Source organism: Polistes fuscatus, unplaced genomic scaffold, assembly GCF_010416935.1.
Source record: "Polistes fuscatus isolate 324 unplaced genomic scaffold, CU_Pfus_HIC Scaffold11, whole genome shotgun sequence".
NCBI classification, from domain to species: domain Eukaryota; kingdom Metazoa; phylum Arthropoda; class Insecta; order Hymenoptera; family Vespidae; genus Polistes; species Polistes fuscatus.
The window spans coordinates 3,669,746-3,693,020 of record NW_025113009.1 but is presented as its reverse complement, the minus strand read 5'-3'; the positions used below and the strand labels follow the sequence as shown (position 1 = coordinate 3,693,020).

Genomic DNA, 23,275 nt, shown 5'->3' with positions numbered 1-23,275 from the left:
TTGAAACTCTCTGCAAACCTCGAGCTGGAGCCACCGCGAGTCCTTGCCATTGAGTAGGTTATTCATGTTGACCATTGCCATTCTCCCAGTACAAGAAGAGAACGTGCGAGATACTTTGTATCTCTCTTACTTTCCTTTTTTTTATTTTTTTTAATTTTTTTTTTTACTATCCTTCTTTCTTTAACGCACTTCTCTATCTATCTATTTCTTTCTTTCTCTCTCTCACTTTCTTTCTTTCTTTATCTGTCTCTCGTTGTTTCGAACGAGAAAGAGAAGATGAAGAAGAATAAGAAGAACTAATGATAGTAGTAGTAGTAGTAGTAATTCTTGGCTAGATCAACGATGAACAAGTAGTAGACGTCTCAGTTGGTCGTTGTTGCTGTTAATGTTGATTGATTCCTTCCTTCCTTCCTTCCTTCCTGTATTTATTTAATTATTCTCTCCTTTTCTTCTTAGCTTTCACTCGCGTCGGACCGATCTTTTATCGATAGGATTGATGATCACCCTTCTTTCGTTTCGAATATATATCGAATAATATTTGATTAAAAAAATTGCTCTCAAAAGCTAGCTACGACCACGCGGCACACCCTATAATACGGATTTCGTTGAATCGAGGTCTTTTTTATCGACGGAACGAATGAAAATAAAAGAAAAATCAAAGAAAACAAAAGGAACAATTATCTATCATAAGCTATGTTAAAAACCGTTCACGCACGGGGGATCGTTCACGCAAGAAAAATATATCAAGAGAGCCCAATCACGCTTCTTTCTCTCGGACCTCGTTAAACGTAAATCGCTGAACAGTAGGTTTGCCGCGGGTCGTTGCGTATACCTTGGGGGATACGAGTCTTCGTACCTTTTTCCTTTTTTTTTTATTTATTTTGTTCTTTCTTTCTTTCTCTCCTCGTAGAAATTATCGACGAACGAACGAACGAACGAAAAACTTTGGATCTTTCGGCCCTTCTCTTTTCAAACTTCCTTGTATTATTTTAATAACCAACCCAAAATGACTCACTCGTGTTTGTCTTTACGTGTACGTGTATTATTTTTCCAATTTGTATTTTTCTATAATCGCGAAAGGATATACAAATCCACGAAGGAACAAAAAACTTGACTCGCGTTAACAAACACGAAGGACAATTATTTTGAAGGATCGTCCGTCCCCTTTCTTTCTTTTTCTTTATTTTCCTTTCGAATTATGCCAAACTTTTTTGTTTTTTCCTTAGCTTTCCTTATCGACGATCAGGTGTGGATTGTTAATCAGTCGTAATAAACAGTACCTAATTGGAACTGTTGCGTTAACGTTTTTATTAGCGGCTACTGCTTCTGGCTTTTACTTTTGCTTTTGCTTTTGCTTTTGCATTTGCTTTTAAAGCTGTTGCTGCTTAGAAGAGATTTTCGTTGCGGTCAAAGAGAGACACTAGGCCGAACTTATGATGGTTGGGTGTAATACGTTCAACGCGAGAAGTAGGTGGAGTGAAAGAGAGAAAGAGAGAGGAGAGAGAAAGAGAGAGAGAGAGAGAAAGAGGGAGAGAGAGAAAGAGAGAGAGAGACAAAGCTTTCTTTCATCCAATTATCGGACAACAACTTCTTCGTTTTCGTATATTTTTTCGCGTAGTAACTGTATCGTTGTTCACGTTACTGCTGTTCTCTTTTAAATGAAATTTCTTTCTTAATCGCTTCTGATTATTATAATTTATAGGAAGCGCCAGGGACACGTGTACGTACGTGTCTTCACTGTTTTATTTATTTTTTTTTTTGTATAACTACTACTTTTACGTGCACTGCAGTAAACTTTTAATCTTGTTGTTGTTATTGTTGTACGATGCAGTTGATATTCACGGAAGATCTCGACTTGTCCGAAGAAAAAGAAGAAATAGTAGTAGTAGTAGTAGTAATAGAAGAAGACAAAGATGAAGAAAGGAGGATAGAGCTAGCTGATCACTCGATTAATTTACTTTTGTTCCTTTTTTTTTTTAAGAAAAGACCTTTTCCTCTCTCTCTCGAAAACTCAGCGAATAAAACAACTCCGCAAATCTTTCTCTCCTTTTTCTTTCCTTAAACCCTCCTTCTCTACTCTCGACTCCGTAACTCTTCTTCTTTCGTGCGAGCAAAGCTTGTGGAAGCCTTCGAAACTCTTCTCTAAACGTCTCGACGAAGATAACGGGGACGATGACGATGATTGTGTTGTTGTTGTTGTTGTTGTTGGTAGTGGTGGTGGTGTTTTGTAGCCGCAAACGTTGCTTTTTATACAGACTACTATTGCTGCTGCTGCTGTTTCTGCTGCTTCTTCTGCTTTTACTTCTACTTCTGCTGCTGTTGATGATGTAGTAGTAGTAGTAGTAGCATGTATTGTATGTATACGTGTCTCAAAAAGCCGCTGGTGGTGTCCTTCAAGCCGGTCTCAAACCAACGCGTGTCTCGTGTCGAGTCTACTGGAAAGGAAGGTCGGTCAGGAGGAATTGAAAGTTTTTTTTTAAAAATGAAAAAAAAAGAAAAGAAAGAAAAACGAAGAGAGAGAGAGAAAAAAAAAATGAAAAATCAATTAGGAAAGAAATTACTTTAAAGACGCGAGACGTGCTCTCGATAGGAGGATCGAGCGAGCGAGTGAGAGAGGTCAATCGTGATAAACGACATGTGTTGAATTTATAATAGAAGGGGAGAAGACTTCAATATCGAATAGAAAGAAACAAAAAAAATATATATATAACTAGACGATATATGTTAGAAGAGAGGGAAAGAGAAAAACCGGTAAGCACGTGAAAGGCGAAAAAGCAAAGTAGTGGGGATAAAAAGAAGAAGAAGAAGAAGAGGAGGAGGAGGAAGGGAGAGCAAAGGTCCGGTTCGTAGGTCGATCCGTGTCGGGTCGAAGGACGAAGGCCTGTGAGAAGCTGGAATAGAATAGAGAGAAGGGATTTGGATAGAAAAAGAAAAAGAAAAAGAGACAGAAAGAGAGAGAGGGGGGAGAGGAGAGGGAATGAGAATTGCGAGTTAGCGAATGACGTTGCGTTTCCGTTCTTCGGATTTACGTCATTTATTCGGCGCGTTCCTGGCTCCTCCCTTACGCTCGGACTCCGGATTCTGCTGTTCTGGAAACATACCAAAAGCGAAAACTCGCATTACTGCGGATGCAAAGGCTTAAAATGCTTCTTGTTCTGTGGGCTACAGGGTGGGCTGGGGGTTCGGGGGTTGGTTGACCGGTCTAAAGGGTCCGACTAGACGAATACAGCGAAATAGAAAAAGACATAGAAGGATAAGAGAAAGATAGAAATAGAGTATCGAGGATTCTACTAGTCGAAAGGGTCAAGCAAAGGGCACCGAGTAATACGAAAAGTACTGGCAGTTGGGCTTTCGAGGGAGCAAAAAGCTTAGGCCGAAAAGATAAGATATATATATGTATATATGTATATGTATGTATGTTAGTACATGTGTATATATGTATAATATATATGTATGTATATTTATTATAAAGGTAGATAGAAAGAAGGAGAGAGTGAGAGAGTTTAGAAAAAGCATTAGGACTACCAATGCAAGCACACTTAATTTAATGCCAAGAAAAGCATATATAATGCTGACAATCCAATAACGAAAGTTAATAACGCTACTTTTTTTATTTTTTCTTTTTATCGCATATTTAAATAAAAATTCAAATATTCTATTTTCTCTTTTTGGTTTTTTTTTCTTCTTCTTCTCTTTTTTCTTTTTACGTATTTCGTTTTTCACGATCTTTTTATTTTGAATTTGTTTAATGATTTGTTTAGACAGAGAGATATTATTATTATTATTATTTTGTATTTTCTTTAAATCTCTCTTACACGTATGTATTTAATTTATTTTTTTTTTTTTATTTGAATATATTTTTCTCGTATCTTTCGTTCGTCGTTTCGTTTTCTCTATTTTTTCCCTTTTTTTCCTGTCTTTATCGTTTTCTTCTCGCAATTTTGGTATTTTTTCTTTGTTTGCCTTATAACACGGCAATCGTTTAAATCGTCCATTGCCAAGAGATAAAGGGAAAGAAAATTCGCACAGTTCTACACGCGAATCCCAGTGCTAATAGGACAGATAATATGCCCTCCAACGAGGTACTCGTACTTCGTACAATGTTTGTTCAACGATAATGTCGTTTCTTGGGATACGTGAACACGGAAAATCTGACTATTTTCGTTTTTCGAGATAACGTTTTAGAAATGAGAAATAACGATGTAGTTATAATAAAACTAAATCCGTTCCGCTTATTATATATATTTTTCAATTATTCTAATGTTTATATCGATTTATAAATTTGAATTGCTTTTTTAGAATTAACCAAATATTTTCTATTTCGATCGATTACAACAATAGCTTTTAACGTTTAGAAATACAAAAGGTTTTAGTATATACCTAACATCACTTTGAAGAAAACACCCCCTGTAGGGAAGAATAATCTATGAAAAGGGATCGTAGAAAAATCTTGGGACCAAAAGATTTCACACTTTTACTGAATGGCTTTAAAAGATCGAAAAGTTTTGAAAGAGGACCTGTGAGGTTTACATTATTTCCTTCAAAACATTCTAATTTCTATATTTACTTGTATATTTACCTTACTGTGGTTTGGGTATCGATTACAACATCTTTTTGTGTCAAAATATCTAAACAACATCATTATCGAGGCACCCCGGGGTGGGGGTTAAGGGAAATCTATGAAAAGGGACTGAAAGATTTTGGGTGAAAAGATTTCGATCGTTTTACACGCGAGAATGATGGTTAAAAGTCAAAAAGTTTGCGAAGAAAAGATATAATGGCAGACAAGTGTTATAAAAACCCACAAAACATGGGTGTGTTTTGTTGTATATTGCCGTTTCCTCTTTCGATTTTCATCGAAGCGTTAAGCCACGCGCAAAGCAAGGAACACACCTTGCCTCGAGATAATCGTTCTACCTGGGTCGTCAGGTAGATCTAGGTAGTAGGTAAGGTGCTAGTCAATGTTTTCGAAGAACCATCCCAACCAACCGACAAAGACAGACACAGAAAGATAGATCAGACGGGAAGACAGGTAGGCAGGTAGAAAGGTAGGTAGAAAGGAAGGTTTCCTTTCTGAAAAGGAAATACACCAGATGTAAATAGAGAGGTGCCCTTTTTTTTTCTTCTTCTTTTTTTCTTCACGAAGCAAATCATCGCTGCGAACAGCCACAACAAAACCCAACACAACGCACTCTCCTAAAAAGGCCAATAAGTCTTTAAAGCTGGAAAATGAGACACGGGGGTTGTAAGTATATAATAGAGATGACACGTGCTCAAGTTAAAAGATCTCTAATATCAATCATAATAGAAATACAAATAGGATAATATACTTAAAGAATTATCTATGACAAATTTTATCCAATGGAATTCAACTTTTTTACGATATCACTGTTCTTACGAATTATGTAACACGGAAATATATAAAACGCGTAATCAAAACCGTACCTTATAGTATATAATCTTACCAATAGGATAATACGATATTCAATTGATATTTAATCCAATTTTTCTAAGAACAAATTATTTTCGTTTCCATGTCGTATCGTTAAGAAAAATAAAAAAAAAAGAAAAAAAAGAAGAAGAAGAAAAACGGAAAAAAAAGAAAATCGTAAATAGAGAGTACGTTTTTGTAAGCTCGGGAAAAAAAAAGGGGGAAGGCATAAGTAACCCCTTAAGCCGAGTTCTCGCTTCCGTCGTCGTGCGTTGTGTAAAAGCTTCGGCGGAAAATGGAGGAACCGTAACTTCTTCCCGAAGTGTGTGTGCGTGAACATGTGTGTGTCTTTCTCTCTCTCTCTCTCTCTCTCTCTCTCTTTTACTTTACCAAATGCTATAACGCGAACTTGCCAGAGATATAACACACATCTACCTTGATCTCGAGCATACGTTAACCGTTGAAAAACTGCGTTTACTTATACAGAACATAAACATCACTTTGAGAAAAAGTGAGATAGAGATAGAGATAGAGGTAGAGTGATAGAGAGATAGATATAAAAAAAGAGAGAGAGAGAGAGAGAGAAAACATGTAGCTCTTCTCGTAGCGTTCGTCCACGTTTATCGTCCGTGTGTACTTTATGTGCGACGCGGAGACGGTTAAAAAGTAAAAGAAAATGTACACAGGTATGCTACTACCTGTTTTATATGTGTTAGTATACAATGTACCTATTCTATCTGTATATATATATTTATATGTATATATATTTATATGTATATATATTTATATGTATGTACGTGTAGGTGGATGATTGTAGATACAGGTATCGGTATGCGTGTATAGGTATGAACGTATGTGTGTGTGTGTGAGTGCTGGACGAAGAGGAGACTATAGTACAATTTCACGTAGCGCAAAATAAGCCGCTTACGAAAAGCGGCAGCAGCGAATCGCAATTTCTCTCGCAACTCTCTCTCTCTCTTTCTCTCTCTTTTTCTCTCTGACACGAATTACGCTGTCGTGTGCGACAACGTAACCTGCCGCCCTGCGGAGAAAAACATTTCGACCAATAAAAAACATGTTTTTTCTCTGATACCAAGAAGAACAACGAAAAGAGCAAGAGGGAGAGAGAGAAAAACAAAAGGGAGGGAAAATTGTGAGTGGGATGAAAAGGGGAGGGAGAGAGGGGATCGTTTCTATCGGAATATCAACGAATCGATCTTTATTAGTTATCATCGATGCATCGAGAAATGTAATTAATTTGCTAATTTGTCTTTTTATTTTATTTTATTTCATTTTTTTTTTTAATTTTTACGTGTGTTTTATGTTTCATTTTTTTTTTTTTTAATGTTTTATATATTTTCTAATTTTGTTCGTAGTAATCAAGTAAGATGCAAAAAGATAAAAAGTCGATATTCTGGTGAAACTGTATTAGAGTGTATAGACCGATAAAAAAACGAATAAAAAAAAAGAGAAAAGGAGTGAGAGAGAGGGGGAGAGAGAGAAAGAGAGAACACGAATTTCTATCGGATTGGCTCTTTGGAAGAATCTCGTTTCGTTTTTGGCGCAACCGATTGAAGAGAGTGGAAAGAGCACTTCGTCCTATAAACAATATTAATTAACCTGATTTCTCTATAACACATAGAGAAACCAATGCTATTCGTTTTAATTAATTTTATAGAACGTATATACAACTTTAAATATACAAAAATATATTGCAGATCCAAGGAATAGAGAGACGAGTAGATATATATATATATAAATGTATGCATAGATCTTAATCAGTTAACGTTGATAAATGAAAAACCTATCGAGAAGAATTAATCAAAGATTGACAGAAAATATTCGTAACCGTTATTATACTCGTTGCGTTCATTTGTATATAGAAATTTATTGAAGTGAAGAATGGAAAATCTTCAATAGAAGGCAAGAACCTTGACGCTCTAATGTTAAACGATAATTATAACCGTCGTGTAAAAATGTTGCAACGTGTTCTTATCCTAATAGAAAGAAGACAATAAAAAAAAACAAAGTTACGAATCATTAGAAATATCAAAAATTAAAACGAAACAATTGTCATTGTATAAAATTGATAATATATAAAAGTTAAATTAAGGAACAAATTTAATAATAATAATAAAAATACTACTAATAATAATAATAATAATAATAATAATAATAATAATAATAATAATAATAATAATCATCGGTGATTGCGTTGAAATCATATTTTGGAGTATTTGATCAGAATTTTCGATGAAACAAAAAATTGCTAAGGTATACTCCTTGATATAAACAAAAAAAGAGAAAAAGAAAAAGAAAAAAAGGACGAATGAGAGAATTTAGTTAAACTATCGAGCGTATCGAGGGCCGAGATCGAGACAGACACGATTAGCGTACATATCTTTCGTGACTCGCGTGCTCAAGAGGCTCGACTCTTGGTCGAATCGATATCGTGCACGAATGCGGCTTCCTCCACTTCTTTCACGTGACTACCGCAGAAAAGAGGGCCGACCAAATCAATATCTCACACAGACATTTCGTCGTCGTCCTCGTTCTCCTCCCCCTCCTCCTCCTCCTTATTCTCGTCCTTCTTTTCGTCCTTCCATATTCCTACCTCATCCCTTCCACCTCGTACGAATTTAAGTGCGTCTAATTCGACGTTGCGTATCAATCAAAAATTTTCTAATTACTTATCTCTTAGATTATCTTTTTTCGAACATTCTATCTCTCTCTTTTCCTAACGCAAACTAAGTTTGAATCACTTAAACACGTTAGAGCAACCGTCCACCAAAAGGACTTATACGTAGAGGAACATTACGAAACGGGACATACGAATTTTCGTCTAATGAATTTCGTTAAAAGCCAGACAATCGTCAAAGTTTGTACTTTAGGGTCAACCCGAGCGCTATATTGTTGATCCTTTAGTATTGTATCAAAAGGGTACAGAACATAGTGAAAATGTACTCGGTTGTTATTCCCTCTCTCTCTCTTTCTCTCTCATACATGTACATAGTTCAGTCGCAAACTACTACTACTACTACTACTACTCTACTACTACTACCTATCCACCTATTTATCCGACAAAAGTCGGATTTTCCTTTCTCAAATTCGGAGTTAACTTAAGCAGGGAAATATCTTCGAGAAGAAACTCGATATGCGTGTTCTCCAAACACAGAAACGTCCAGATAAAGTTGAGATAGAAAGAAGGGATACATACGGTCGGTGGTAGCGTAACTTTACGGAATCTCGAAGCGTCATGAAAAATGCATTATCAAGGATAACTCTCCGTTTGCCTTGTCGAATTTTCTACTTTATCCCTGTTACCAATGTCCTTCAATTTTAAACCCATCTCTAAAACTTTCAATAAACTAAATTATTCTATTCCTTTATAGCTAGCTGGCTAGCTATCTAGCTAATATTCTTCAATCATTTCACATTACAAATAAAACAAATAAGTACACGTTGCAAAGAAAAGCAAAAAGAAAAAAGAAAAACGAATGAGAATTACTTTCGACGATGCATCGTAGAAACAAAAACAGAATATAAAAAATATTTTAATATAAAAAAGCAAAAAAGAAAAATGAGAAACTTTGATCCCCTTTAGTGCAGAGAATCCTATTTATATCGTATCCCCATTATAATGCATCGAGTGGATAGGTGATTGCGGTCGATTGTAAAAGTTCGATGATGCGAACAGCCGTCGTTGATAAAGAGACCGGTATTGATAGTCAAGAGAGAACAGAGTAACAGAGAGTGATCGAAGCGAGAAAGGATGAAAAAGTAAAGAAAGAGAGAAAGAGAGAGGAAAAAAAAGAGAGGGAAAGGGGAAGAGAAAAAAACATGATTTTTAACGTTTCCAATAGAACGAGCAACCGATTAGCTTGCCTATGGCAGCGTATGGCACACGTTTCAGAGAGGAAGCAAGCTAGTAGAGAGTAGAGTAACATCAGAAGAGCAAGCACGGCATCGTGCTGTGTCTCTCCCTCCGTTCACGGATGAACTGCGTACGAGGTGTGCGCGAGTGTAAATTCTTGTTCATGCTCGACGCTTGTAATAGTAGTCACACACAGCTTTAGTTTCATAATCTAGAGAGAGAGAGAGATAGAGAGAGAATGAAAGGAAATAAGAGAGGGAGCGAAATTAAAGTGGAGAAAGAAAAGCGAAATTAACGATATGAAACAATGAGAATGACCATCGCGAGCGGCTTAAAGGGCCTGTGCCGTGAAAACATAATAGAATTAGGAACGATTAAATTAGCTAAAAGGATTTTCGGTGGTACGATGGTATATAAGGGGGTATGTATAGTGTACGATAATATAGGAAAGTTCCTATTCGATATTCCTCCGTTTCTCTATGAGAAGTAGTAGTAGTAGTAATAGCCTACACCTGCAGACACCACCCTCTCACAATCTACTGCAATAGATAAAGAAGAAGAAGAAGAGAGAAGGTTCGGAACACTAGGAACGACCGAGGGTGATTATGAAGGCGTAAGTGGAACGCTTACGCGATTAATATATTTTCTAGGGAGTACGCAACACGCTTCTCCTTGGTATCTTACGTTTCGTGCTAACGTATTAGGCCCGGTCGGTCTTTCGTGCAGCACGGGCCGTTCTTAATGTTGCCTCGGGCCAGCCACCCAGCCAGCCAGCCAGCCAATGGCGAAGGGGAACGATTAGACCGACGCCAGCTCTCTCTAATGACGGTGCTGTACCTTTGCAAACGCTTATGCTACTTTATCACGAAGCTAGCTAGCTAACTAGCTAGCTAGCTAGCTGGCTTGCTTGCTTGCTTGCTTGCTTGCTTCCTAGCTTTTCGTAACCGGCACCACTTTGCGCTAGTGGATATTCTCATTTCTCTTTTGGTCGAGTGATCGATATAACTTCAGTTATCTTTTTTCTTTTTTTCCTTTTTTACCTTGAATATTGGCTAAGAAATTATATATAATATAAGAGTATATACGCATGTTCATTGAAACTTTGAAGCGTTAATTGAACATATGAAGGAATTTAATTAACTCAATGCACTTTAAAAGTCGAGCCTGTTAATTACTAACTCGAAGGAAGCGGAAAATCGAACGATTTCGAGCGACAAATCGTGGAGTCATGCGTGAACATTGCCAAGAGGGAACACACGTTACTTTCCTAAAGTAGAGAGAACCTTTTCAGAAATAATCCTCGACTAGCTTAGACGAATGAGATTTTTTCTTTTCCTTTTTCTATCGCTTAGATCTTCTCATCTAATCCACAGTTAATGTATGGGCCTGCGTACTTCAATTAATATTTTCTTAGACTTCTTTTATGCGATAAAAATAAAGAAAGAGATTAAAAAGAGAGAAAGAAAGAGAGAGAACAAAAAAACATTCTCTCTTCTCGTTTTTGCATATACATGCGATCTTATAACTCGAGAAATTCCAACGTAGAGAGTCTGATCCTCTTGCCAGGAGATAGCCGACCCCTTCTGCATCAGCAAACTGAGAGAAAGTTGTAGGAAATGGTCTGACTCACCTAACGCAAATCACATCGAATTTCGTTCATTAAGGAACTTGAAAAGCGAATAAAACATTAACGTTTTAGATTTCTATTACTATCTCTCTCCTGTTCTCTCTTTCTCTGATTCTCTCTCCCTCTCTTTCACTCTTTTTCTCATCATCTTGGTCTAGTAATCACTTAAATATTTCGATAACACTAGAACAATTTCAATTTTGCCCCTTTTGTTACGAACAATTTCAACTTTTCTTAACCAATGAAATACTTCCCTCCACGTTAACAGCATTTTCGCTTCGTGTAACTATAAAGTACAAAGAGTGTGAGAAAGAGAAAGAGAAAGAAGTAGAGATAGAACAAAAAAGTTCGGAATGAGGAACATAAGATAGCGATGGAAACGTCTTTTTGGGGGGGGGCGAGGGGGTGAAGAGATACAAGAGAAAATTCCACTTTACACAAGTTGACCCGAGACTCGCGAGAGATAGTCTTCTCTTTTTTATTACTATTATCTTTTTTTTTTATATATATATATATTTTGTACTCTTTTACAAAATTACTTTCCCTAACTTTATTGTTAGACGTAGTAAGTAAGTATGTAGGTACGTGTACATAAACTGTGAAAGAAATGGTCCAAACTCGGACTGCAATTTTTTGAAAAAAATAGAAGGAACACTAAACACAGATTCTTATACCTAGTTTCGTATATAGAATGATTAACAGGTAGAATTCTTTTTGCCTTTTTAGAAAATCATAAAACTAAAAATAAAACAACTAATATATATATATATATATGTCACATGTCAACCATATATACATCGCGTAAAGCTAATTAGAATCGCAGTCTGTTCTCGTTCACGCCATACAAATTACCAGATTGTAACACCTCGACGAACGAGTACAGACTACTAGGTAGTAATATACCAAGATAGCGAAGACGCGAATCGGTAAAGTTTGCCAAATAATTTACACGCTACGTCTAACTGTCAAAATCTTAAATGATTCCTGACGTGAAATGGGGGCCCTATGCGAATCGTTGGGATGGAGTTATTGCACAGGATATCGCCAACATTAACCGAGTTAACTTTGTCTGTTACGAAGATATATTGAAAAGAGCAAAAGAAAAGAGAAATAGTAATAAGGATGGAAATAAAAATAGAAATAGAAATAGACATAAAAATAGAAATAAAGATAACAGAGTATTTAAACGATTTAAAAGAAACCCGTATGGATTTTATTTATGTAAAAGGCATAAATAGATTGATAATCCGACGAATCGTTCGAAAATAATCAACATTAAAATACCACCCACGAGTAGAAAATTTGTCGATGAAAAATAACGTGTTTACGTGGCAGACAGGGTTTAACTCGTATATTATTCCAAAAAGAAATGGTCAAAATGAAAAATAAAAAATAACAAAAAAATAGGAAAAGGGAGAAGAGTTACGGATACATATATTCGGTTAGATTGAAATTCACAAGATAATCGTGGAATAAAAACTTTATACCCGGAACAAACAATCGCGACAGGGACAACAACAGCAGCAGCAGCAGCACCAGCACCAGCACCACCAGCACCACAGAGACTTTCAGGGAACGACGACAACGTACGGCTTCGGCATTATCAGCTGAATGGAAAACAATGGCGATATTGATCGCCGATTCGTGGTATTCGTTCGAGTGAGAGAGAGAGAGAGAGAGAGAGAGAACATGATTGTGTGGGTGTACTTCGACATAAACGCGCGGACGAGCTCACACAGAGACACACACATATCTATAAAGTCTGGCTTTATGTCCACACTTTTGGAATTTAAGTGCCTATGAACTAACAAGTTACTGCTCCCACTGTGATTTCAACGAGGGAACATATTTCGGCAAATCCTCGGCCCGTCCCAAAATTATTTCAAACTTTTCTAGTTACCTACCACCCGGCCCCACCCCATCCCCGCCCACAGCCGCTGCGCCTTCGAATTTTTCTGAATCTTTTGGAATAAGAAAATGTCGCAGATCGAATTTTCAAGGATACATCGTAAAAAGAAATTACATTCGTACATACATACATACATGCATAAATACAAACATACGTATGTACATACATAGGTGATTTATTCGCCAATAAAAATTCTGTGTCACGATGACAAACGCATGAATAACGTTCCTATCTTTAAATCGATGATAACGCAGATCGCGCGTCGCCCGAGGCTTTCGTTACTCGATGAGAAAAAAAAACCAGGGGGGGATATATCTACCAATGAGAAACAGGACGAGAAGAATGAAAGAAGGAAAAGGTTAACAACTGTCTGATCGCAACTTTCACGTTCAACGCTTCGAGAAGATAAAAAAAGGCCCCCTCGGAGAGAGCACCGCATGAAAGTTTGAAAGAAAAAATTAAGGTAAAATCGTGGTCAACGTTAACGCCGGCGGTTTCGTCGTCCTGGAAAGTGCTGCTTAAAAATACAAAACGCAGAAAAAAAAACGAAATAATAATAATAAGAAGAAGAATAATAATAATACGAAGGAACATCCCCTACTCCCTGTCGATTTTTCTTCCTTGGAATTTTGCATTTCGGGAAAAAGCTCCAGGGGTACAAGCATATGTAAGTAAATAAGTATGTACCTATGTAAAAAAAAATATTTTCTCTCTCTCTCTCTCCCGTTCTCTTAAAGAGATCATTAAATCCCAAAAGAGATCTCACAAAGGAGGAAGAAGAAAGACATAAATACGTTCGACGAAGAGAAGCGTAACACGGAAGAAAAAACAGCTGGAGTACAGGCCACGAAATATATGTACATATATATAAATATATATATATATAAATGTATATACATATATGTACTGTAGGAGAGAAAGAGTGCACGGATAAGGGGTTAAAAACCGCTGAAAAGCAATTTGAAGGCACACACGGTAGATGCGCATCGGGGCCGCTTTGAAGCCATAAATTCGTACGCGAGCTCGTTCGGCGCCGCGCACCTACGGAATCGCGAGAAAGAGAAAGAGAGAGAGAGAGAGAGAGAGAAAGAGAGAGAAAGAAGGAGAGAGAAACCGTCCAATCGGATGTCGCGCTCGGACTGCTCGTTCATGCATTTCAACGCTTGCAAATCATTCATTCTGACTCATTGTCGAGAAGCCGAGCGAGCGTGCTATATACGCGAATGCGACACACACTGTCACCCGCCCGCAAAATACTCTCTTTCTCTCTCTCTCTCTCTCTCTGATGGTTGTTCTGTCTATCCATCTATCTCTATCTCTATCACGCTCTCTTTCTCTCTTCCTCCCACTACGACGGAATTCCACGAGAAACATTCCGCCGCGGTGCATACGCGTTTGGATGGTATCGCGAGCAACACCGTTGCACCCCCACTGCACATAGCCATTTCGCCATAACTATCTCTCCAAACCCCCACCCCACCCCTTCCCCGTCCATCCTCTTCTTCTCTCTCTCTCTCTCTTTCTCATCCTCTCTCCCTGGCCTTGAATATTTATCGTTGTTTTTGCAAAAACAAATATAGCACCTGAAATGAACGCGTCCGTCAAAGCACCGACCCGTTATAAAAACGTAACGATATAACGCCCCGGTAGCCGTTTGAAAATTAAAAACTCGCTTTGCCATTTCCAACCCTAAAAATCAACCCTCCTCCTACCTCTTTTTAGCGAGTACTGTCTCAATAGCAAGATAAGAGAATCGTACTTCTTTATTCGACTTATAAGATATAGGATTATGAATTTTACATACTTTTCTTTTCCTATCTTCCTATAGAAATTTTGAAGAAATTCTAACTTGTTATACATAGAAGCCACCCCCAACCTCCCCCCCTTCCCCCCATAAGTACGAACAAGCACCTCATAAGTAAAACTTTGAAACTCTCTCCACAGATACGCCAAAATTCTTTTCCCATTCTTGTTTTTATTGTTTACGCTTATAAACGAGTAAAATTGGTGGTCCGAACATTCGAAAAGTTTTACATCCTTACATACAGGAATTCAGGATCGTAAAACGCCCGACTTTATGCTACATAAAATCTCTGCTAGGGTATATCATCTTTATTCTTGTCATTTATGGTGACGTTATGTAAACATCGACCAATCCGTCCATCCATCCATTCATTCATACATCGATTCATCCATCTATCCATCCATCCATCCATCCACCCACCTATCCATCTACGCATCCATCTACGCATCCATCGGCAACGCGTGACCGAGAATGATTTTAATTTGAATTATTTTGTTCTCTTCTTCATACAGGAAGAAGCATCAGCTTCTTCCCTCAAGACTTTGAAACTAAGCTTTTAACGTTAATTCCAGAACGGATGTAGTTAAGGCAATAAGGAAAAGTCACGCAACAATGTGTCTGTCGGTTATACACATGTACATTTACGTATACATGTACCAGACTTTTACATACATATGCGTGACGAGCCTCCGAAACGTTAAAGTAAAGCTCACTCAACGAGACGTAATACGACACGTGCAGCGAAACGAATCGCATTCTTGCGGAACAAATTGATGTGACATCCTTATGAAAGATCGTCATCGAAGTTACATAGGCATCCTTTACAAAAAAAAAAAAAACAAAAAAAGATAAAAGAAAAGAATATATAATCTACCCCCGAATAATAATAGTTCCAACTAGGTCAAAATAAAGTAAATAAACTTGTCAAATGTTCGATGTGCTCTCAATAATTGGGTAACCCCTTACCCTTTCTTCCTAGTACTTCTTACATGCTAACTAAACTCGAGTTAAGTTAGGTAGATTGAACTATAGGACAAAGCGAGATTATGACATCGTAGAAAGGGTTTCCTCGGAAAGAGCCATTCAAAACGGAGAAAGACGAACTACGTCTCCCGGAAGGTCGTCACGTAGGATCCCTATAACGAGGTACTTCGAAGTTCTCCAACGTCGTCATCGTAGTCGCTATACAAAGTCTTCCGTAGCACTGTCGAGGTAGAAAGAGAAAGAGAAAGAGAAAGTAAAAGGAGGAGAGGAAGACGTTGATAGGCCGAAATATTTGCAGATCATTTCGACGGGTCAACGCCACACTTAACCAACCCCGTTTGTCCCCCTTTAGTTTCGCGCCGCTGAGTAAAGCAGCAGCCGCTTGTCACGAGACTAAAATTAAAACGAGACACACCCGCGCCTCCATCATCGTCATTGCTACGCAAAAGCCTGCGCGTTCGCATACGTGTAGGTAGATATATATCTGTATCTGTATTCGTATGTGTATGTATATATGCGCGGTAGAAGCGAATGCAAAGCCGAAGCAAAATCAGCCTTAAGATGAAGGAACTTAAAGCTTAGCTTAGTTTGTCTCTCTCTCTCTCTCTTATTCTACCCATCTCACTTCAACATTACACATCCCTCTAACGCGTTCACGTTCCTGCTAACGTCTGTTTCTGTAGCTGGCGTTGCTTCGCTCTGCCATTGCTGCTCGTTTTCGCCGATGGTGCTTCTCTGCTGCTTTGTGCTTTCAAGCTCGACAACTCCTACTTCTACCCTTTCACTCGCTCTCTCTCTCTCTCTCTCATGCATACGCGTACGTATACATATATTCTCTATCTATCTCGCTCTCACTTTCAAACAATTTCGAGTCAGTATACGAAGAGTCAGGGAGTATACCACCACATACACGAGAATTTCGTCTTCTTCATCTACTCGATTTTCTCTGTCTCTCTGTCTCTCTCTCTCTTTCTCTCTATCTCGCTATTTCCTATCTTCTCCTCTTCCAGTCATAGACGCGAAAACAGCGATGATGCAACTGGTGCTCGTTTCTCTACCGACAGAGAATTTCACCGGAAACGAAGGACGACCAAGAGCCGGATGGCCTTTTCGAGTTATCGACCACGTAACTCTCGATAAGCTCTACTTCGGTACCCACCTAGTTCATCGTTACTCGACCACGATTATGTTTTTCCGAAACGATGCAATAGTAACTAAAATATATGAGAGAGATTCGAAAGATTCGTTTACTCGATTACGTGCGAATTATTATCATTATTATTATTATTATTAATATACATATAAATATGCAGTGACGTATGTAAAAGAAAAAGAAAAAGAAAAAGTAAAAAAAAATATGATAAAAGAAGAACACCGCCGCGCGTGTGTCTTCTTTCTTTTCTCCGTGGAAGACGAAAATATTTTCAGCATCGCTTTTTAACAAATCGCAAAAGAGAGAGTGTGATGCTCGAGTTATATAGTGACTTCCTCGACTCTCCTCTTTTCAAGTCGTCCATATCAAACGAATCCCTTTGACTTTATCTACTACGTCGAGTCGCTCGTTTGATCGTAAATCGAGCTCTGCTTTTGCGTTAGAGCAGCAGAGCCTACACCGTTTGTACGAACTTATATGTATGCGTTCGCGTATGTGTTTCTCTCACTCTCACTCTCTCACACTCTCACTCTCTCTTTCTCTGTTCCACCTTCGCTGAGAATTTCGCAAGCCGTTTTATTAAATCATTTTTCAACGAGGAGATATGTATCTCTTCTTCCTACTTCCCCCTTTTTCACATTAGTCGATAATTTAACGCTAAAGAACGAATAAATGTTTAACTCTACGATGTTATAAATATCAAACGTTAAATTATATACGAATCTAATTATTTCTATATTTATTATGAATCTTGGCGCATTTTATCATATAGATACAGATATAATTTATCATTAAAATGTGTTAAGGGAATATTATTTATTTATGTTAAGATATTGCAATAAAGTCTTGAATTTTTTCTCAAGAATGGAGGATAAAAAAAAACAAGATGCAAGGAAAGATGGAAACATCGATCGGGATAAAAGACCCATTGTAAGCCTAGCTCGAAAAATTACGATACGATCGCGAATGATCTGTGTATTTCTCTCTCTCTCTCTCTCTCTTGTTCTCTATCTGCTGTGTATATATCTATGCACAATAGTGTTCCTAATATACTACCGTCATAGACCATAAAGCAGCGGGTCCCCTATTTCTACGAGTCTACGCGGACGCGTCTATATCGGCTTGCCGATCGACAATGACGTCATCGGACAAATCTTGATGATGGCGTGCCAGGCAAGAAACGTTGCGGCAATGCCACAAGGCCGTTTACCAACTCGAACGAGAAAAAGAAATAAGAAGAGAGAGAGAGAGGAAAAAGCAACTTAAGCCTTTAAAAGTTCCACAATTTTCGTGTTAATAATTTGTCTTTTTTTTTTTTTTTTTTTTTTTTATATATAAAATTCAATACATATTTTAATCGTACGAGATGAGTCATAAATATTCGTACATTATTTAAAACAAACAAAAAGATTTCTAGATTAAAGGTATCGCAGAAAAAGTATTTGATTGATTTGTTTTTTTTTTTATTTTTTTTTTTTAGAAAACCCTGACGCAATTTTGTAATTTTAAATGTGTTCAAATTTATTATTCGTCATATTTTTCTCGCAAGAATCGGTTCCTTTGAACCGGGATTTTTATTTTGTTTTTTAGGATAATTAACGAGCGTTACGTCATTATTTGTAAGGGGAATAAAATACCTATGGCGCCTGGTATGAGAGAATAAAGAATAAAAGTAGAGGGAAAAATTATAATAAAAGTGGTGTGCTATTGTGAATTGACACTAAATGTCACACACGTCAGTAGGACACGCCTAGGAAGGTAACGTAATTTGATGCGTTTGTGCCTCGCATCACACATGACTAACAATAAGAGACGCTACACTATCGTAAAAAAAAAAAAAATAGACAGAAAAAGAAATAAAAAACGCACCTAATTAGAAAATATGACTTTTCAGTAATCCAAAAATTAGAGTAAGTAATACACGTGTGTCTGTGTGTGTGTGTGTGTGTATATTTATATATTCCTTATTTCAAATAAATCCAAAATATTTTCCATTACCAAATATTATATAACGATTTTATTCATCAAACGAAAATATGTTATGACTGTTACTAATAATTACAATAAAAAAAAATTTCAAAGCAAATATGATGCCCCGCGATTATTGCGAATCGTTAATAATAAAAATGATAATAATCATGAATAATGGATCATTATATTAACAAACGAGACACATAAAAAAAAAAATAAAATAAAATACATGGTATTTATATCATAAAATGTTTTTCAACAAGATCAACGGTGAAGAAGTCTTAGAATATTCATCGAAAAAAATGTATTATACGTTAGGTTTGGTCTGATAAAGCTCGTGAAAGTCAAGATAAATAGAGAGAGAGAGAGAGAGAGAGAGAACTTTGGGATTTGGCAAAGTCTCGTTTCTGCTGATAGCGGTGCGCGGCTGCGTTATGCGCACGAAGGAGATCGAAAAAGTGGTCGAACGACGTTCCATCGAGCTAAAAAAGACGAGAAGGGGAAGAGAAAGAGAGAGCAACATTGGATATTTACGACGACCATAAGAACGTATACCTACGTACATATATATATAATTTTCTGATGCGATGTAAACGGGTCTCGTTTTACTCCTCTTGTCACGTTACAACTTATTAAAGAACATATTACGAAAGTATTCCGTAGGGTTTATTAAGTGATACGTACGATATCGTACGATATTGATTTGTTTTTCATTATCTTTATTAATTTTTAACTAATCTTCGAATTGATATACATTGTATTTTTTATGAATAATTATTATAAAAAAAAAAAGTTACATTCGAGTAATTTTCATTCAAATAAATGTATAATAATATATAAAATAATCGTATAAAAAATGTGAATTGTCCTACGTCGATGAAAATGACTACGACACGTTATCTTTATTTTGTTTTCTTTCTTTTTTTTTTTTTGGTTTCTTACTGCGAACGATAAAACCAATTTTATTCTTTCTTTTTTTTTTTCTTTTTTCAACAAATTTTATTAGAACGAACGATTAATTTTATTGTCCGATTTTAATACGATAACTCATAATCGTATTTCTTTAATTAAAAAGAATATTACAATCTCTCTTTTTTTATATATACGATTTATTAGAAATTTATCGATATTACAAACTATAAAAATGTAATAATACTTTATATAACTTTGGTGTTCCTATTCGACTGGTATATTTATTCTCTACACATATACAAACCGGACTCACGATGACTCAAGAATGCTACATTAAGAAATGAAGATAAAGTTCATACCTCGGGGGAATTAGTGCACATATAAACGCAAGTGGAATTTCTTTAAAAAGCCGCACTGTGCTTCTCCAAGTTCTCTCAACTAACACGAACGAGCTAGTACATACTTGCACTCTCCTTCCTTGCAAAACTAAACTTCTCTTTCTCTCTCTCTCTCTCTCTCTCTCTTTCACTCATACACAAACACATTCACACATTGCATCTAACTCAACCATTCTTTCGAGGTTATCAATATCTCCAAAAATCAGAGATAAAAACAAACTTGTAAAGATACTTCGAAATAATACAAAGTAATTCTATCTGTAGAAAATATAATTTTCTAGGGGGAGGTGATAAGAGGGGGGAAGGGGAAAGATAAAAATCGCACGTGATTTTATCTTGGCACGAAATCAAAAATTATAGAACTTTCCCGGTTGTAAGGGGAAAAATACAAAAAAATAAATATGCATACGTTTACATATATATATATATATATATAGAAAAAGAGAAAACTAACTTATATGTCTTCTACTCTGGTGATTCTCGTTACCAACACGAGAACTCGGTATAAGTATGCATGAATGTATATATAAATACATATACGTGTATGTCTACTATAAGAAGACGTAAGGCGAGAAAAGAGAAATCTTATTGGAACATACGAAGGGCACGAGTTTCCTCGCAAACTAGATGCCTTCTATCTTTTTCTCTCTCTTTTTCTTTTATATATATATATATATATATATATATATATACATAGACATATGTGTCTCCCTGGATGGTACCCGGACGAGAAACGACGAGTCGACTAACGAGCTGAAATAAAGTCGAATTGCTGGACGCGTAACTCGTTAATACGGGTCAGTGGAAAAGAGACGGAATCCGTGGTACTCGACTCTTCGCACAACGAATACGATATTTTCATGCTGCGTGAAACGGGAATCCTGGATGGTACTAAAGAACTACGTAGAGAAGGAAGTAATAAGAAGAAAAAAAAAAAGAAAAAAAATTAAAAAAGGGTTGAGCCTCGGGTCGTTCGCTCTGCTAATTCTGCTCCTAGTCGAGGAGCGTCGACGCGGCACGTGCGCGCCCACCAAACGTCGCTCGTACGCACGTATTTATGTATGTATGCATATGTAAGTGAGTGAAAGAAAGAAAGAAAGAAAAAAAAGTGAGCAATATAATCAACCATAATTTCTAACCTTAACTCGAAAAGTTATTATCGTCAACGCCGTTAGAAGTCTTTCAGTCGTAGTCGCAATTCGCCCAATTTCACAAAAGATAAAAATAGAATACGAAAAGAAATTCGCTGAAACGTGTACCTTTAAAAAAGCGCCTTATCGCTCATACTTAGTACCGATATCAAACTATCTTCTCCTCGTGGTTACGCGATAAAACTCACAATGAGAAAAAGATTCGTCGTTCGTTTAATCTTTCGCAAAAATGTTCGCGCACGACATTACGTATGAGAATATTGTAACAAAACTTAAATATATATATTCTAAACGTATAGAAATATGTGTGTATTTTAAATATATAGGAAAATGATGCGTGAAAGAAGTTGGAAAATCGCGCGAATCAACTGCCACGCGATTGGTCGAAATACAAAGATGAGCGGCAAAATTGATTACGCATATTGGCGGATTTGCATAGGACGACGACGAATGTAATTCTCCGCTTCGGCTATTCATTCATTCACGGGTTTAGAAGGATTTCGATTGTTTCATTAAAGCACGCTTCTTTTCCGAGAAATTTACCGATAGAATTCTATAAGTAAAAAAGAAGAGCTAAAAATAAATACATGAGTCTAAGCTTCCATTCGAATCCACGGTTGCCGTCGCGTTGCCATACAAACACACACTCACACATCATGTTTCTACAGCCGGTCTAACTAATGTGGCACGTCGTATATTACGTAAAAAAGAAAGAGTTAGAAAAAAAGAGACATTTAATGTACAAGAAAACGATCCAAAATTGTCCACATGATTTCGGGAAGATAACGCTTTTTCCGACGAAAAAAAGTAGAAATAAAAAATATTCAACATACCGAGAAATGATTTAACACGCGGAAGGAAGGAAGAAAGGAAGGAAGAAGAAGAAAAAAAAATGAAACGCGGAGGAGTGTGCGTGATACACGTGATACGTTAGAAACTACGGAAGGGGACATGACGATAAAAAAGGAAAGAGACCCAAAAAGAATAATAAATTGTGTTTGAATATTACGAAAGAATAAAGTTCGTTACCTTTTAATCGGAGTCCAGATTTGATCGTAGTTGATAGTAGCGACGATATCTTTAAATATGATTAGATATCACTCCGACGGATCAGAACAATTTCTCGTCTTCTTATTCGTTGGAGCCACTGACTTCTTGTTCTCACCGTCGCAAGTAAGAAAGCACCAAATAAAACACTTTAAGGTTATGAATATCTGTAATATTTGTCTGCACTAAATTCCAGAGAAAATGACGTTGAACAAACGCGGAATATATGGATTATTACGCTAACTCTGATGCTCTCTCTCCTTCTCTCTCCTCTTGATGTTCGCTTTCTCGCGGCGTACTCGTTTCCCGGAACTGAGAGACAGTAGTTAGAAAGATAGAAAGAGAGAGAGAGAGAAATAGAAAGGGTAAAGAAAAGGGTAAGGGAATAGATAGAACGAAAAAAAATGTGGATAAACAGATAGATAGATAGATAGGTAGATAGATACAAAGAAAGATGTTAAGAAATGCACAAGGTAAGAGAAAGATAACCTCCCTCGCTCCTCACTTTAAACTCCGGTCGATCGGCCAAGTCGCGACACAAAGCACGAAAACTGCTCTCACTTGTATAACGCCGGCTCGGATGCGTGCTGACCTACTGCACTGTTCCGACTCATAATCAGTTCTTCCGTTTTATTCGATTCCGGCCCGTTGTTGCTTCGTTTAAAATATCCACTCTTGATCGCACGATGCTCTTTTATCAGAGATTTTTCCTTTGGATCCTCCTACTCTTCGCTTAATATCTTATATCCTTTCAATAGGGAATAAAGGTTCTCCCTAATTTAATATAGCCGCTCCTCAACTGAATGATCGATGTCCATCCGCCTGGTGAAAATCACGCGCGAACGTGGTACAACGAGACAACGAAACGACTACACAACGACGACGACTCTGCGACTGCGACTGCGATTGCGACGACAACGACGGGCGATAGTAGCGGCGACGGCGGCGGCGGCAGCAGCGGCGGCGGCGGCGGTGGTGGTGGTGGTGGTGTTGGCGGCGGCGGCAGCAGCGGTG

At 37.2% G+C, this 23,275-nt stretch overlaps 1 long non-coding RNA gene across 2 annotated transcripts; it reads right to left on the bottom strand.

Moving 5' to 3' along the window:
- Positions 1 to 420: 420 nt before the first annotated feature.
- LOC122526437 lies at positions 421 to 23,272 on the bottom strand. 2 transcript variants are annotated; one of them, XR_006306057.1, is made up of 2 exons: positions 22,823 to 23,272; positions 421 to 2,435 (listed from the first exon to the last, which is right to left on the bottom strand). It is a non-coding gene; the product is annotated as an uncharacterized LOC122526437 (long non-coding RNA). The 2 variants fall into 2 exon arrangements; XR_006306056.1 differs by having other exon boundaries at positions 421 to 2,432.
- Positions 23,273 to 23,275: the final 3 nt, after the last annotated feature.